This window comes from Falco punctatus (assembly GCF_963210335.1).
Source record: "Falco punctatus genome assembly, chromosome: 6".
Taxonomy (NCBI): domain Eukaryota; kingdom Metazoa; phylum Chordata; class Aves; order Falconiformes; family Falconidae; genus Falco; species Falco punctatus.
Window position 1 is genome coordinate 72,675,965 of NC_137585.1, and position 14,004 is coordinate 72,689,968.

At 40.9% G+C, this 14,004-nt stretch overlaps 1 protein-coding gene across 3 annotated transcripts in view; it reads right to left on the minus strand.

Annotated features, from left to right (window-relative positions):
• LOC308065841 (uncharacterized protein) overlaps nt 1-14,004 on the minus strand; it is a 64,437-nt gene that overhangs the window by 22,615 nt on the left and 27,818 nt on the right. The window contains exons 1-2 of one of the 3 annotated variants that reach the window (XM_080392360.1): nt 8,113-8,946; nt 1-6,656 (exon numbers count right to left, since the gene is read on the minus strand). The exon at nt 1-6,656 is cut by the window's left edge and continues 22,615 nt beyond it. The exons of 1 other annotated variant lie outside the window; for it this stretch is intronic. The gene's annotated coding sequence lies outside the window, so the exon portion shown is untranslated. Of the gene's footprint in view, nt 8,947-14,004 lie in introns of those variants that run through there. One more of the 3 variants, XM_080392361.1, reaches the window with a different exon arrangement.

Consider the following 14,004-nt stretch of genomic DNA (forward strand, 5'->3'; position numbering starts at 1 on the left):
TGGGATAGAGTTAATTTTCTTCTCAGCAGTTGGTACAATGCTGTGTTTTGGATTTAGTATGAGAAAAATGTTGATAACACTGATGTTTTTAGTTGTTGCTAAATAATGTTCATACTAAGGACTTTTCAGTTTCTCAGGCCCTGCCAGTGAGAAGGCTGGAGGGGCACAAGAAGTTGGGAGGGGACACAGCCAGGACAGCCAACCCAAACTGGCCGAAGGGATATTCCATACTATAGGACATCATGCTTGGTATATAAACTGGGGGGACTTGGCCTGGGCCTGCTGATTGCTGCTTGGGGACTGGCTGGGCATCATTCAGCGGGTGGTGAGCAATTGTGTCGTGCATCACTTGTTTTTTCTTCTCTCACCTTCCCCTTTTAATTACAGTTGTTGGTGGATTTTTTTGTTATTGTTATTATTATTATTATTTATTCCAGTTATTTAATTGCTTCTATCTCAACCCATGAGTTTTACTTTTTTCCTGATTTTCCTCCCCATCCTGCTGAGGAGGTGTAGGGGGTAGAGTGAGTGAGCAGCGGTATGGTACTTAGTTGCTAGCTGGGGTTAAACCATGACAGATGGAGATTCTCCTTACCCTCCTTTTGTTGCTAGTGTATTTTTAGAAACATTTTTTATTGTCTTTTACAGGAGTAGCCAGATTAAGTTCTAGTTGGGCTTTGACCTTTCTAATTGCCTCCCTGCATAATCTCACGACGTCCTTATAGTCCTACTGAGTTGCCTGCCCTTCTTCCAAAGGTCATAAACTTTTTTTTCCTCAAGTTCCAGCTAAAGCTCTCTGTTCAGACAGTCTGGTCTTCTTTCCCACTGGCTTGTCTTTTGGCACATGGGGATGGTCTGCTACCGCACCTTTAAGATTTCCTTCCTGAATAATGTCCAGCCTTCCTGGACTCCTTTGACCTTAAGGACTGCCTCCCAAGGGACTCTGTCAACCAGACTCCTAAACAAGCCAAAGTCTGCCCTCCAGAAGTCCAAGGTAACAGTTCTGCTAATCCTCCTCTTCTCCAAGAATAAAAAACTCTTAGCATTTCGTGATTGTTATGCTCAAGACAGCCTCCAACCATCAAATCACCCAACAGTCCTCTGTTCACAAACATCAGGTCCAGTGGGGCATCTTCCCAAGTTAGCTCATTCACCAGCTGTGTCAGGAAGTTATCTTGGACACACTCCAGGAACCTCCTAGACTATTTTCTCTCTGCTGTCCTGTATTTCTAGCAGACATGTGGTAGGTTGAAGTCTCCCACGAGAAAAAGGACTACCAATTGTGAGACTTCCCCCAGCTGCATACAGTATTTCAGCTGCCTCTTAATTCTAGTTGGGTGGTCTATAACAGACTTCCACCAGGATATCTGCCTTGTTGACCTTCCCCTGATTCTCACCTGTAACTCTCAGGCCTATCATCACCATTATTAAGCTGTAGAGAATCAAAACACTCCCCAACATTCAGGGCTACCCCACCGCCTGTCCTTCCTTGCCTATCCCTTCTGAAGAGTTTATAGCCATCTATTGCAGCACTCCAGTTGTGCAAGTCATCCCACCATATTTCCGTGATGGCATTTATGTCATAGTTTTCCTGCTGCACAATGGCTTCCAGCTCCTTCTGTTTGTTGCCCATGCTGTGTGCATTGATGTAGATGCACTTCCGTTGGTCTATTGTCCCACCACCTTTTTTTGGGAAGAAACCCTAATTCTTATGTGACCATTCTCAGGTGCTTCCATGGTTTCTAATACATCAATAAACCTTGTGTCTTTGCTGCTGCATGGACCTTCATCCTGTACATCCACTGAGACAGCATACTGAAGGACCTTGCTAGCAAGTGTTGTCAGTTCTCATGAAGACCCACTTAAAGATTAAAGATTCAGTAACATCAACAAAGTCTTCTTTTCATTAATCAACATGTGTAATTCATCTTGAAAGAATAATATGAAACAGTATGTTCCAGTAATAATAGTGTAATACAATACCAGGGCTTTATAATCCACAAGTGATTTTTTTCCTTAAGAGTTATAAAACAAAACACATACATGCAAGCAACCAACCAAGAAAACAATGAAAAAACAAAGTACTGGCAATAAATGTGAATTCCAATACATACTGTTTTAATGCATTGAAATAGCCATGACATTGGATGCAGACTTCTTGAATGGAAAAAGAAGTACAAGAAAGACAAAGCTCAGTGAAGGCTGCTTATTATTACATGCATAGTGCATATCTGGAAAGAAAAATTATAACAGATAGGAAGCAGTATTTGACTGTTTATTCCTGTAATAGGTAAAAGAAAAAGTATTTACAGTAATTTGTCAATTCTAAGCCGTACTGTTGTAAACTGAAAAACTCTGCTCAACTCATTGGCATAGTACCCATTTAACCTCACCGAGGATCTTGTCTGTTGCACTTACACTGTAGATATTATGTCTATTTTCATTCTGTCTGCAGGAAGAAATACATACTCCAATGTTCTGTGTATTGCTACTTTCTTCATAACCCAGAAATTTCCAGAGGAGAGAAATCCTAGATCTCCTTGAACATATGTATTTGGAAAAGACAGCATTCCTCATGCCTCACCTTATCTTCAATATTTCAGAATTAAAATCCATTTTTTTTTGCAGTTTTCACAGATGCCACCCTTTCATGGTAGATAGTAACCATGTCTAATATGCTGCTATGTGAAATAGTTGGACTCCAGGAACAGTGCTGAGCACCGCTACTACCATATCTCCTTGCCTTGGATAACCATACTACTGTCCTTCAGTCTGACTTCATTCTTTTCACTTAAAGGATCCATGTTGTGCAAATGTTAACATTAGCTTGGAAACTGTTGGTGAAATAGATTGTAGTTTCTACTTTTCTAGACTCCAGAAGGACTGTTGGGACTAATGCTAAAACACTGTTCAAGGGTGCTCCAGAACTCAGGTGAAACCAGTGTCTGAGGGTGTTCTACAGGGTGAACTACGTTGCTGGATTTCAATCCAGTGACTAAATCCACGCAAATATGTCAGGCTAGCTGGAGTTCAGCACTTTTTAGCTTTCTAAAACTGGAAAGACATGCACCAAAGAGCCAAGAGGCAAAGCAGCATGACCATCTCCATCCTTTAATTAATACTCTAAAGCGTGCTCTCCTCAGTCCCACTGGTCATTCCCTCTCTGGAAGTCATGCTGGCTGCTTCTCCTGTATTTGCATCGGATGGCTCTGGCTAGAGAAAAGAAAGCTAAAGCCTGTCTTACTGATAAAGGACAGCTCTCTTTGGGTCCAGAATGTTCGGATTATGTAATATAATGAAACATGAAACTGTGGGATCTCTGAGATATAGTTTGGGGAAGGACTTGTATTGTTCTGCACGTAGTGAAAAATGATGCCAGTCTTATATATGGGCAGAGATGAGGAAGTTAAAGTTTGTCAGACTTCTCTGCTTGTGTTCTAATTCAGTGTGCTGCTAGAGGCAGTAATTGTCATGTCTAGGATCCCAGACATTGGTGTACTATGGGGGATTTTAACCTTCATCTGACACATCATAGGTCAGCTACTGTGAAAACCAGCACGTTCTCATGGCTTCATAGCACTTTACAGTCAAACAAAAGAAGACAAGCTCCTGCCCTAAGGATCTTGCTTCTAAATTAGCTTCTAAATAATCCACAGGTATCAATAAGGAAAAGACAGAGGGACATACAGTTAATTGGAGGTTGACATAGTGAAATAATAAATGTAATAGTCTGGATATTTACTGAAAATTCAATTCTCGTGAGGCATAAAAATTATAAACTCCAGTGTCTTTTTACAAGTGTATAACGTTTATGATGATATGGACACAGAAACAAATTGTCATGAGCAAGTGATGCTTTGGATTTACAAGGTGATACATTTTACATAGTAAATTGTCCAAAGTAAAAGCTTTGCAAAAGAGATTTAGCATTCATTGCAGAGTAACCCACCACATTTACTACAGGTTAGTCTTGCACATGGACAACTACTGCAGAGTTGTTAATTGCCTTCTAATCTACACACTATTTTCCTCACAGCAATTTGAATAGTCATCCTCTAAATTAGCAGTTCCAGGTGTTTTATTTTGTGAAGCTGGATACAGCTACTATTTCTGTCATAGCAGTATTCATTTTAATACTAGAACAAATTCATCTTGACCATATTCACACCTCTTTTCATGCGTAACTTCTGCAGACATTTTTGTTATGAGTTTTATTGGCAGAAGTGCTTAGACATTGTCAATTAAATAATGAAGTCTGATACAGCCATGAAAAATGAAGGAATTTTGTTTGTTTATTCTTAAATTTATGCGTGCAGGTCTTTTCAGCAGGAATATTCAGGCAATTTAGGGAAAGAAAAACCCTTTGGCTTTCATACAATAAATTTTAACAACAAATAGCAGCATAAGAAGTAGTCAAACCCAAAAGATTGGAGTAGTTTTGTTATCAGAATAATGGAAACAGAATTTCTATTGAGGAATTTCAGCTTCTTTGCTGAAGAGTAATTTTACAAATTTTGTGATATTTTTGCTGTTAGAGTGATTTACTAGCTGTAGTACCATTTTTTCTTCTCTGTTTTTTTTATTATTAGAATTTTGATTCCCTGATTTTGTCTTATTAGAATTAAATAGTGGCATGACTTGTTTCCCCAAACCCTATAAAAGCTCTCCATCAGTTGAAATACAAGACTAGAGAACATTGCATAATGGGGCTGATTTAATTTCAGAGTTCATGCTGATCTTTTGTCTACTCTACAAAAAAATAGTGTAGTCTAGAAAACTTACAGATTAGTTTAATGATGATTGCTACAGCTGCAACATAAATTTTAAAAGTCCTAGGCTATTAGAATCTAGGGTAAACTTTACTTCAAAATTCATTCAAAAGATTGATGACTCAATTCAGAATGTTTCAAAACCATCTAAGTACAGTTTTTGTGCTTGGAAATGCCCACAACAAAAGCCATCAGCTCCTAATTTCTATCAATAACTTACTCTCTAAAGTCAGAATAATACAAATGTGGAGGCACAGCAGATTCTGTGTCAGAGCAGATTTAACACCAGCTTCTAGAATCTACATCTTCCCTCAAGAAAACAAGGAGCAAACGTTTCAGGGAACAGCTTCATTCAAAATGCTGTAACGAAGGCAAGCTATTCCATTAACAAGCAGCCAGTTTAAATCAACCCCTCATTGGTAAGTGACTAAAAGCTTGATTCAGAGCCCATTAAAGTAAATGGCAGTCTTTCCATTGACTTCAAAGGGTTTTAACTTAGGACTGAAAATCAAAAGCTTCAGACATCTGCTGGTGTCTGTTCGGAGGCCAAGATTAAATTAATTATTGTTGTTGGATTGTGTTTTGATGTTGCTTGTAGTTGTCATGGTTTAACCCTGGCCGGCAACCAAGCCCCACGCAGCCACTCACTCACTCCCCCCACAGTGGGATGGGGGAGAGAATCAGAGGGGTAAATGCGAGAAAACTTGTAGGTTGAAATAAAGACAGTTTAATAGGTAATGCAAGAGCCACACATGCAAGCAAAGCAAAACAAGGAATTCATTCACCACTTCCCATGGGCAGGCAGTGGTTAGTCACTTCCAGGGGAGCAGGCCACGTGTAACGGGGACTTGGGAAGACAAATGCCATAACGCTGAGCGTCCCCCTCTTCCATCTTCTTCCCCCAGTTTATATACTGAGCATGACGTTCTATGGTATGGAATATCCTTTTGACTAGTTCCAGTTAGCTGTCCTGGCTGTGTCCCCTCCCAGTATCTCGTGCACCCCCAGACTTCCTGCTGGCAGGGCCTGAGAAACTGAAAAGTCCTTGACTTAGTACAAATACTACCTAGCAACAACAAAAAACCCAGTGTGTTATCAACATTGTTCTCACACCGAATCCAAAAGACAGAACTGCACCAGCTACTGAAAGAAAATTAACTCTATCCCAGCTGAAACCAGGACAGTAGTGCAGGCAGAAATACAAGGTAAAGCTCTCCCGGTGCCCGTACAAAGGAGAAAACACTGGGAGAACCATTGCCTAGACAACTCATGAAGGAAAAGCTCTTTCTTTCCTTCTTCCCCTTATATCCCAGTGTCAAGCAGCCTACACTAGAGTGTGAAGGTTGTGATTTCATTCAAAAATCCCATTGTGCTATCACGACTCTAAGCATTTACTCAGTACAAACTATACAGTTCCCCCAGGTTACTGACATACATCAAAGAACGACCAATTTACCATCATCTGGATTCTCAATGCACACACAAATTATTACATGCCTAAACTAGTATGTAATTCATATCAATAGTTATGTCTTGAAACCTCTGAGTCTAACCAGGTTACAGGCAATATTTTCAAAAATTTCCCCTCATATGGGTAATTTTTTGGGACACAGATCCAGGTACTGCAGACATCCCTGATTCTGGAAGATTTTTGCTGCAGAGTACCGGCTTGATTTTAGCAGTTTCATTTTGTACACTAGTAGCTGTTCTAGTTACAGTAAACTATGTGTATGAACATACCTGGGAAATTAAGATTTGGAAGTACTAGGATCCTGCCAAGATGGTAGATGTATCTACAGAAATCCACTGAACAGAGGATTATTGAGGATTATAGAGGATGATATGAGGAAGGAATTCAGCTTCAGAATACGGAGTAGCAGTGTAGATCTGCAAAAAGTAAAGCTGTATCAGGGCAGAAAGGGATATAAACCCAACCATTAACATCTCATAACCCATATATTATCTAGACAATAAAATTTGTTTCATAATTGCAGATTCCATAAAATAAAATAAAATCAAAATTAATACTCAAGCTATCTTTATATGCATGCACCTAGCTACCAGGTAATTAGAATTGGGAGAATATTTAATAGTTCCTAAAATATTTGCAGCTGTAAAGATTTCAATTCCTACATGGGTGTGGGATTGCAACAGTGGGAAATCAACCAGTTAGTGAATACCAAACATGAGAAGCATTTCCAATAATAAACACAATTAGCAATGTAGATGAGAAATCTATCTGATTTATGGGCTGCATATGCAATTATAACACATTCATAAAATGTTACCCACAGAGCAATCCAATACATTTGTTTATCCGTGCTCCTAGATTAAGAAAGTAATGTTGTCAACCAACCAATTGTGGGCATTACAGATTCAAGATTAATTACCATCTGCATGGGACAGATGTTAAATCTTCAATTTCACAGCAAGGCATCTATAGCTTATTTCCCATGGAGTGCTTCTTTCACTGATCAATAAATGTATCAGCCTAGCTGTTCATCTTGCCACAGAGGTCAGAGGAATGACAGTGGTACATCTGTTTTTGTGTCAAATAAGGACCGAGGAAATGAATCTTATCCAAGCAGATAAACAGCTCTGCTACAATTGTCCTTCAGTCTTCTACTCAGCTAGTCATGATTAAGTTTTAAGCATTTTGGAATTTGTTAGCATTGGCACATTAAAAAAAAAAAAAAAAAGGCACAACAACTGGGGAGGAAAAAAAGAAATCAAAACACAAATCCAGCCTTTTTGCAGATTCTCAAACTGGAGTTTGTGTCCAGTTTTTATATGAGCTGAGCCTGATTCTTCACTGCACCTTCAGCTGATTCAATAGTGCCAGTATAATATGACAGCAGATTCTGGCTAGCAATATGCCCTCAAAAACTGTATTCTTTATTATTATTATTGTTACTATTAGTATTTCACATGTTGCATAAAGCAAGAAAGTGAACAATTTAATTACTTGTCATGTTAGTGACCAGAGAGCGTTGTCTTTGAAAAGGACATAATAAACAGCATGCTAAATGAGTCATTACTTCACAAAACAATGCAGAAGAATCTTAAATTAGGGCTAGACCCAGAGGGTTTTAAGACAGCAACCTTGCTTGGCCTAACCATATGGGTCTCTGCTCTTTAGGAGCTTCCCTACTTTGCTTAAAGCTGCCTGCAACCTCAGCAACCTCAGTTTATGTAACCTCAGTCACCCATGACTGTTCTGAATCGCCTGCTTTGTGAAGACGGGAGCTCTAATGCAGTCCTGGTTGGATAGACAGCTGTTTCTGTTCTGCTTAAGTTCCCTGCAGATGTCCAAAGAGACAGAAAGAATCAAGGCTACAAATACCTTCATCTGATGAAGTGGCAGCTTTGCTGAGCTCTCACAGATGCACCGAGCCATCTAAGTCTTCTTTGACTCTTCCTAGCTGGAGGAAGTGACCGTTTCTATCCCCATCCCAGAGGAGTGCCTGAAGCACCACGCAGCGCCCTGAGTAAAAATACCTCCTCCCCTCCTGCTGGAGGTCAGCCACTGTGCAGGCAGATGTGCAACAGCCAGGGAGAGAGCAAAAGGCCTGACAACAGCTTGGAAGGAGAGGCTTCTGGTCCCTGCCCTGGGGGGTGATTTTAATCAACCCAGCAAGGCTCTAATAAAAAATACACATTGCTGGAAGATGGGTTTGAAACCTTGCATCTCCCTCAGCATGTGTTGGGGGAGTGCTTTTACCAGGATAATCCATGTCTAGATCCTCCTTTTACAGTCTGAGTTTGGTCCCTGCGGGTCTGCAGAATGGTGTTACTTCCCAGGTGAGTGATTTGGCCTCTGGATAATTATGTAAAGACAATGCAACATTGGCACACGCCGTACCATTAAACGTGCTCTCTGTAAGTGTTAGCTATATTTTCTCACAGGAGGATGGACATGCCAGACATTTCCACATGGTTTCCTGAACTGCCAGAAGCCATTTAAACTGGATCTTGTGAAGAGGGAGAGAGGCAGTAAATTAAGAGGTCTGGATCTCCTGCAGAGACAGCTGAGTAAGGAATTCAAACGTTTGTATTACATTAGGCTGAGTGGGGTTCCCTGGCTGAGAGTCTGTATGTAACATTTCTATGAGGCAACACTTATGTTAGGCATAAAAACCAGGTTGATTTTCAAGTTCTACCAGAGAAACTAGATTTTTTTTTTGGGGGGGGGGGGGAGGGGGAGGGGGGAGTGTGTTATATAACGTTTGCTTAAAAAAAAAAAAGGCTATGAACAAGTGCTAACTTCATAGAATAGTTTGGGTTGGAGGGACTTCCAAAGATCATCTAGTCCAACTCTGCAGTGAGCAGGGACATCTTCAACTAGATCAAGTTGCTCATTGCCCTGTTCAGCCTGGCCTGGAATGTTTCCAGGGATGGGGCATCTACCACCTCTCTGGGCGAGCTGTTCTAGTGTTTTACCACCCTCATGGTAAAAAATTTCTTCCTTCTGTCTAGTCTGAATCTACTCTTTTAGTTTAAAACCACTAGCTCTTGTCCTATTGCAACAGGCCCTGATAAAAAGTCTGCCTCCATCTTTCTTATAAACCCCCTTTAAGTATTGAGAGGCTGCAATAAGGTCTCCCCAGAGCCTTCTCTTCTCCAGGCTGAAGAACCCCAACTGTCTCTGCCTTTCTTCATAGCAGAGGTGCTCCAGCCCTCTGATCATTTTTGTAGCCTCCTCTGGACTCACTCCAACAGGTCCATGTCTTTCCTGTGCTGGGGGCCCCAGAGCTGGACGCAGCACTGCAGGTGGGGTCTCCCAGAGCAGAGTCACATTTCTTGTGATGCAGCCCAGGATACAGTTGGCTTTCTGGGCTGTGAGTACACATTGCTGGCTCATGTCCACTTTTTTATCCACCAGTGCCCCCAAGTCCTTCTCCTTGGGGCTGCTCTCAATCCCCCATCCCCCAGCCTGCATTGATACTGGGGTTGCCCTGACACAGGTGCAGGACCTTGCACTTGGCCTTGTTGAACTTCATGAGGTTCACAGGGGCCCACTTCTCAAGCTTAAAATACCATGTCACACTGTATAAAGGCAGAATTAAGGTTGTACAACTAAATATCACTTTTTTTTTTTTTCTCATAATTTTGTCAGTATAGTCTACCAGCACTCCTGCTAGATCAGAAAATTTTCTAAATGGACAACTAAAGATGAGCATGGATTCAATAATCTGTCTAAGAATTAATTTCCTTACATGTGTTTTAAGTCTTCCAAGTCCATAATGGGTGAATTAACTTCCAGATAATAATTCCTCTTTATCTTTCAAAGGTCTTTCAGTTATACTACAGTGATGATTGTGATCAAAGGTTTATTCTGTACTGAAGGCAAACATCCTGCTCTCTCTTGAGATGTTATATCTCGTGGACATTTTGTCCAGGACTTTTTGAGAATCTGGTTTATGATGGACTTCTTTATCTAATTTCATTGACGTTGCTCTCTATAAAGCTAAGTACACAGCTGTGCTGCTGGAGATTCATGCAAGAGGAACTCATTGACTTTGAACCCTTGCTCTTTCAGTTATATCTGTTTCAGTGGAAAAAAGGATAAACAAGGCTCTGAATCATTTTACACAATACATAGAAAACTTGAAAATTTCATTTACACTCTCAGCCATGAACTATAGGAAAACGAACATTGTCCACATAAATACAGTTTCCATTAAAAATAAGCTGTTCTTGCTGCTATTGTTGCCACAACATTTTAAATGGGAATGAAGTCAAAAGTTAGCGCTTCTATTGAAGACCTGTGGGGAGCTGGCAAAAATTTACTTTGCTTGAGAAAGTTAAGTGCTAAAAAGGAAGCAGGCAGTGGAGCTGTTCTAACAGAGGGAGGCTCAGAGCAAGGCCAAGGACTAGCCAAGTGAAAGACACAGTACAGCACGCCCACATGTAGCCAGGACCTGTGGTAAAGGCAATTCATACGCAGGACAAAGAGGAGTTTGGAATTGGACGTGGGAGAACAGGAATTTGTTTGAAGGTGTTTCTTTCCGTACTCAGAGAACACCATGATTGTTGTGATATAGTTTCACTGGCCCCAGTCTCTGGATATCTTTTGCACTCATCCTTGTTTATTGCAGGCAGGCTCCAGAAGATAGTTTTAGCATCCCTGTATGCCAGGTACCTTTCTGCCTAGTGGAACTGCCAATGTTGAATTTTTCCTCTGGGCTTTTAAGTCTAGAATTTGTATTGTGATTATTTGCACTTCTCCAGTTGAAGATGTGTCATTTGGCAGAAAAAAATTATGAATGCAGCGAGAAAAGAGAGGCACAGAGGGAGAACATGATTCTGAAGCTTAATAATACTTACTTAGAAAAGGTTTTTTAATAAACACTGAATAGCGAGAAGGGTTGTCAAGCAATGGAATAGGCTGGCCAGGGAAGTGGTTGGGTCACTATGCCTGGAGGGATTGAAAAGACGTGTAAATGCAGCGCTTAGGGACATGGTTTAGTGGTGGACTTGGCAGTGCTGGGTTAATGGTTGAACTCAATGATCTTAAAGGTCTTTTCCAACCTAAACAATTCAATGATTCCATGTACTGTGTCAGCATTCATTTGGGGAGTCAGTCTTAGATTCTGGTGTTCTTTTCTGCAACTGCTTCCATATATTGCACACTGACCAATCATTTAATAAAACACAGAAGGACACTGCATCCCATGCATGCTGTTCTGGACTCAAACTATGGAGGTAAGCGAGGTTTTAGGGATGCCCCACTATGCAACATCTACTGTCTAGCTCTAGAGTTTTCCTATGAAATACAGAGATTTCCCACAATTGTTACTGAGCTACTTAACTCTGTTTCTTTGCCTTGATGTTCAGCTTTTTATTAGTGTCTTACACAATTTCCAGCTTGCCTCCATAATATGACCTTTGTGAGAAAATGAAAAAAAAAAAGTAGTCATGAAGAGGGAAAACTAATTGATAGGTAATGACCGGTGACAACTACAAAGATGGTAGACATACAAGATGGAGACAGGGACAAACCCTGAAAAAAAGCTAGATAACCTGTCTCACTGAAAATTCAAATGGTTTGATGTCTGTTTTCCTCTCAGACTGGAGTGAAATATACTGAAATATCCTGTGAGGAGCAACCATGGTACACATTGTTGGCACAGACAGAGCTGTGGACCAGAGGAACGTGATCCAGCCCATGACAGATACTGGAAAAATGAGGGACTAAGAACCACTGTTGTTGGTTTTCATTTAATGCTTTGAAATATTTTCTTAAATAATAACAGTGATACAGATCCTCTATTTTATCAGAACACTTAATCCAAAAAAAGAGCATATTCCCTGCAAAAGTAGCCCTAGACTTCACGACTGTCACAGGGAATTACTTTGTAGTGGCAGAGATGGAACTTGTGATTATCTGTCTGCAAACCATAGCTCCTTTTCTCCATCTCTTAAAGCATAGTTGAGATAAAAGAGGATATTTTTAAATCCCAGAGTGCTGTTCTATGTGGAACATAGCAATTGAACTGTTTCCACAGGTCTTTTGTGGTCAATGTATGTCAGACTAGACATGAACACAAAAAAATTGAGGCCATTTCCTATCCTATCCTGTCCCTCACTTTAATGCTAAACAGTCTGCTTTAAGTTTTGGCTCTACAGCAATACAAGTGAGATGATTCTTTCCTTGTATGTCTCTTCTGCTGTGATTTCTGTTCTTTGAGTCAAAGTCTGTTTTTTCCCTATTTATGAAAAAGCACAATGAATCATAATTTTAATTGGGAAATAAATAAGCTTACCCTCTGTAGCAGAGGATCAAGCTAAGGAACATTTAATCACAGTGGACAGACATGTGGACCCAGCAGGATGTGCTCACAAGTGCTGACATTGAAAGGCTACCCTCAATAATCACTGAAAGGTCATGGCCATTGGGGGACTGCAAGAAAGCAATTGTCCTGCTATCTTCAAAACAGGCAAGAAGGATCCAGGGAACAAAAGGTAGTCCACCTCATCTTGTTTCCAAGAATGTGATGTCCTTCTGGAACAAACAAGTCCAAAAATATGAAGGACAAGAGGGAGTAGTCACCATGAAGTTACAAAACTATGCCTGACAAACCTGATAGCCTTCTACACAAGGAAGTAACTAAGCCAGTGAAAGAAAATGTTGTTTTTCTTGATTTTAGTAGGGCTTTCAACACTGTTTCCCATAATATCCTCATAGATAAACTGATGTTGGTCCAGATAAATGGACAGTAAGATGGGCTGAGAACTGGCTGAACTTCTAGGTGAAGAGGGGTGTAATCAGTAACATGAAGTCCAGCCAGAGGTCAGTCACTAGTGGAATACTCCAAAGGTTGATACCAGAGCCAATACTTATATATATATATGCATATAATAACCAGGAGTGCAGACTTAGCAAGTTTGAAGACAATACAAAATTAAGAAAAGTGGCTGATACATTAGACTTTTGTGCTGCCACTCACAGAAACCTCAACAAATTGGAGAAATGAACCAACAGAAAGTTTTTGAAGTTGACAAATGGAAATGCCAAGGCCTGCACTTGGGGAGAAATGACCCCATGTGCCAGCACAGATTTACCATCTGGAAAGCAGATTTATAGAAAAGGATCTTGGGGGTCCTCCTGGTGTCCAGCAGGACGTGAACTAGCAATGTACCTTCACAACAAAGAAGGCCAACAACTTTCTGGGATACATTAATGCGTCAAGAGAGATGCTCCTTCCCCTATGCTTAGCATTGGTGAGACAGATTTGGAGAGCTGGGTCTAGGTCAGGGCTCCCTAGTATAGGAGAGACACGAACTGGAGGAAGTCCAGTGAAGGGCTAGAAAGATGAGTAAGGGCTGGAAGGACCTGACATATGAGGGGCTGAGCAAGCTGGGGTTTCTCAGCTTGGAGAAGAGAAGGTTCAGGAGGGATCTTCTCAGTGTGTATAAATACTTGATGGGAGAGTGTAAAGAAGGAGCCAGACTATTTTCAGTCATGCCCAGTGAAACAGCTGAAACACCAGAGGGAGGTGCTGGAGTGTGTCCAAAGGGCAACAAATCTGGTGAAGGGTCTAGAGCAGAAGTCTTACGAGAAAAGGCTGGGGAACTGGGATTGTTTGGCCTGGAGAATAGGAGGCTCAGGGGAGACATTATCACTCTCTACAACTACCTGAAATGAGGTTGTAGCAAGGTGGGTGTCCATCTCTTCTCCCAAGAAACAAGTGCTAAGACAAGAGGAAATGTCCTGAATCTGCACCAGAGGAGG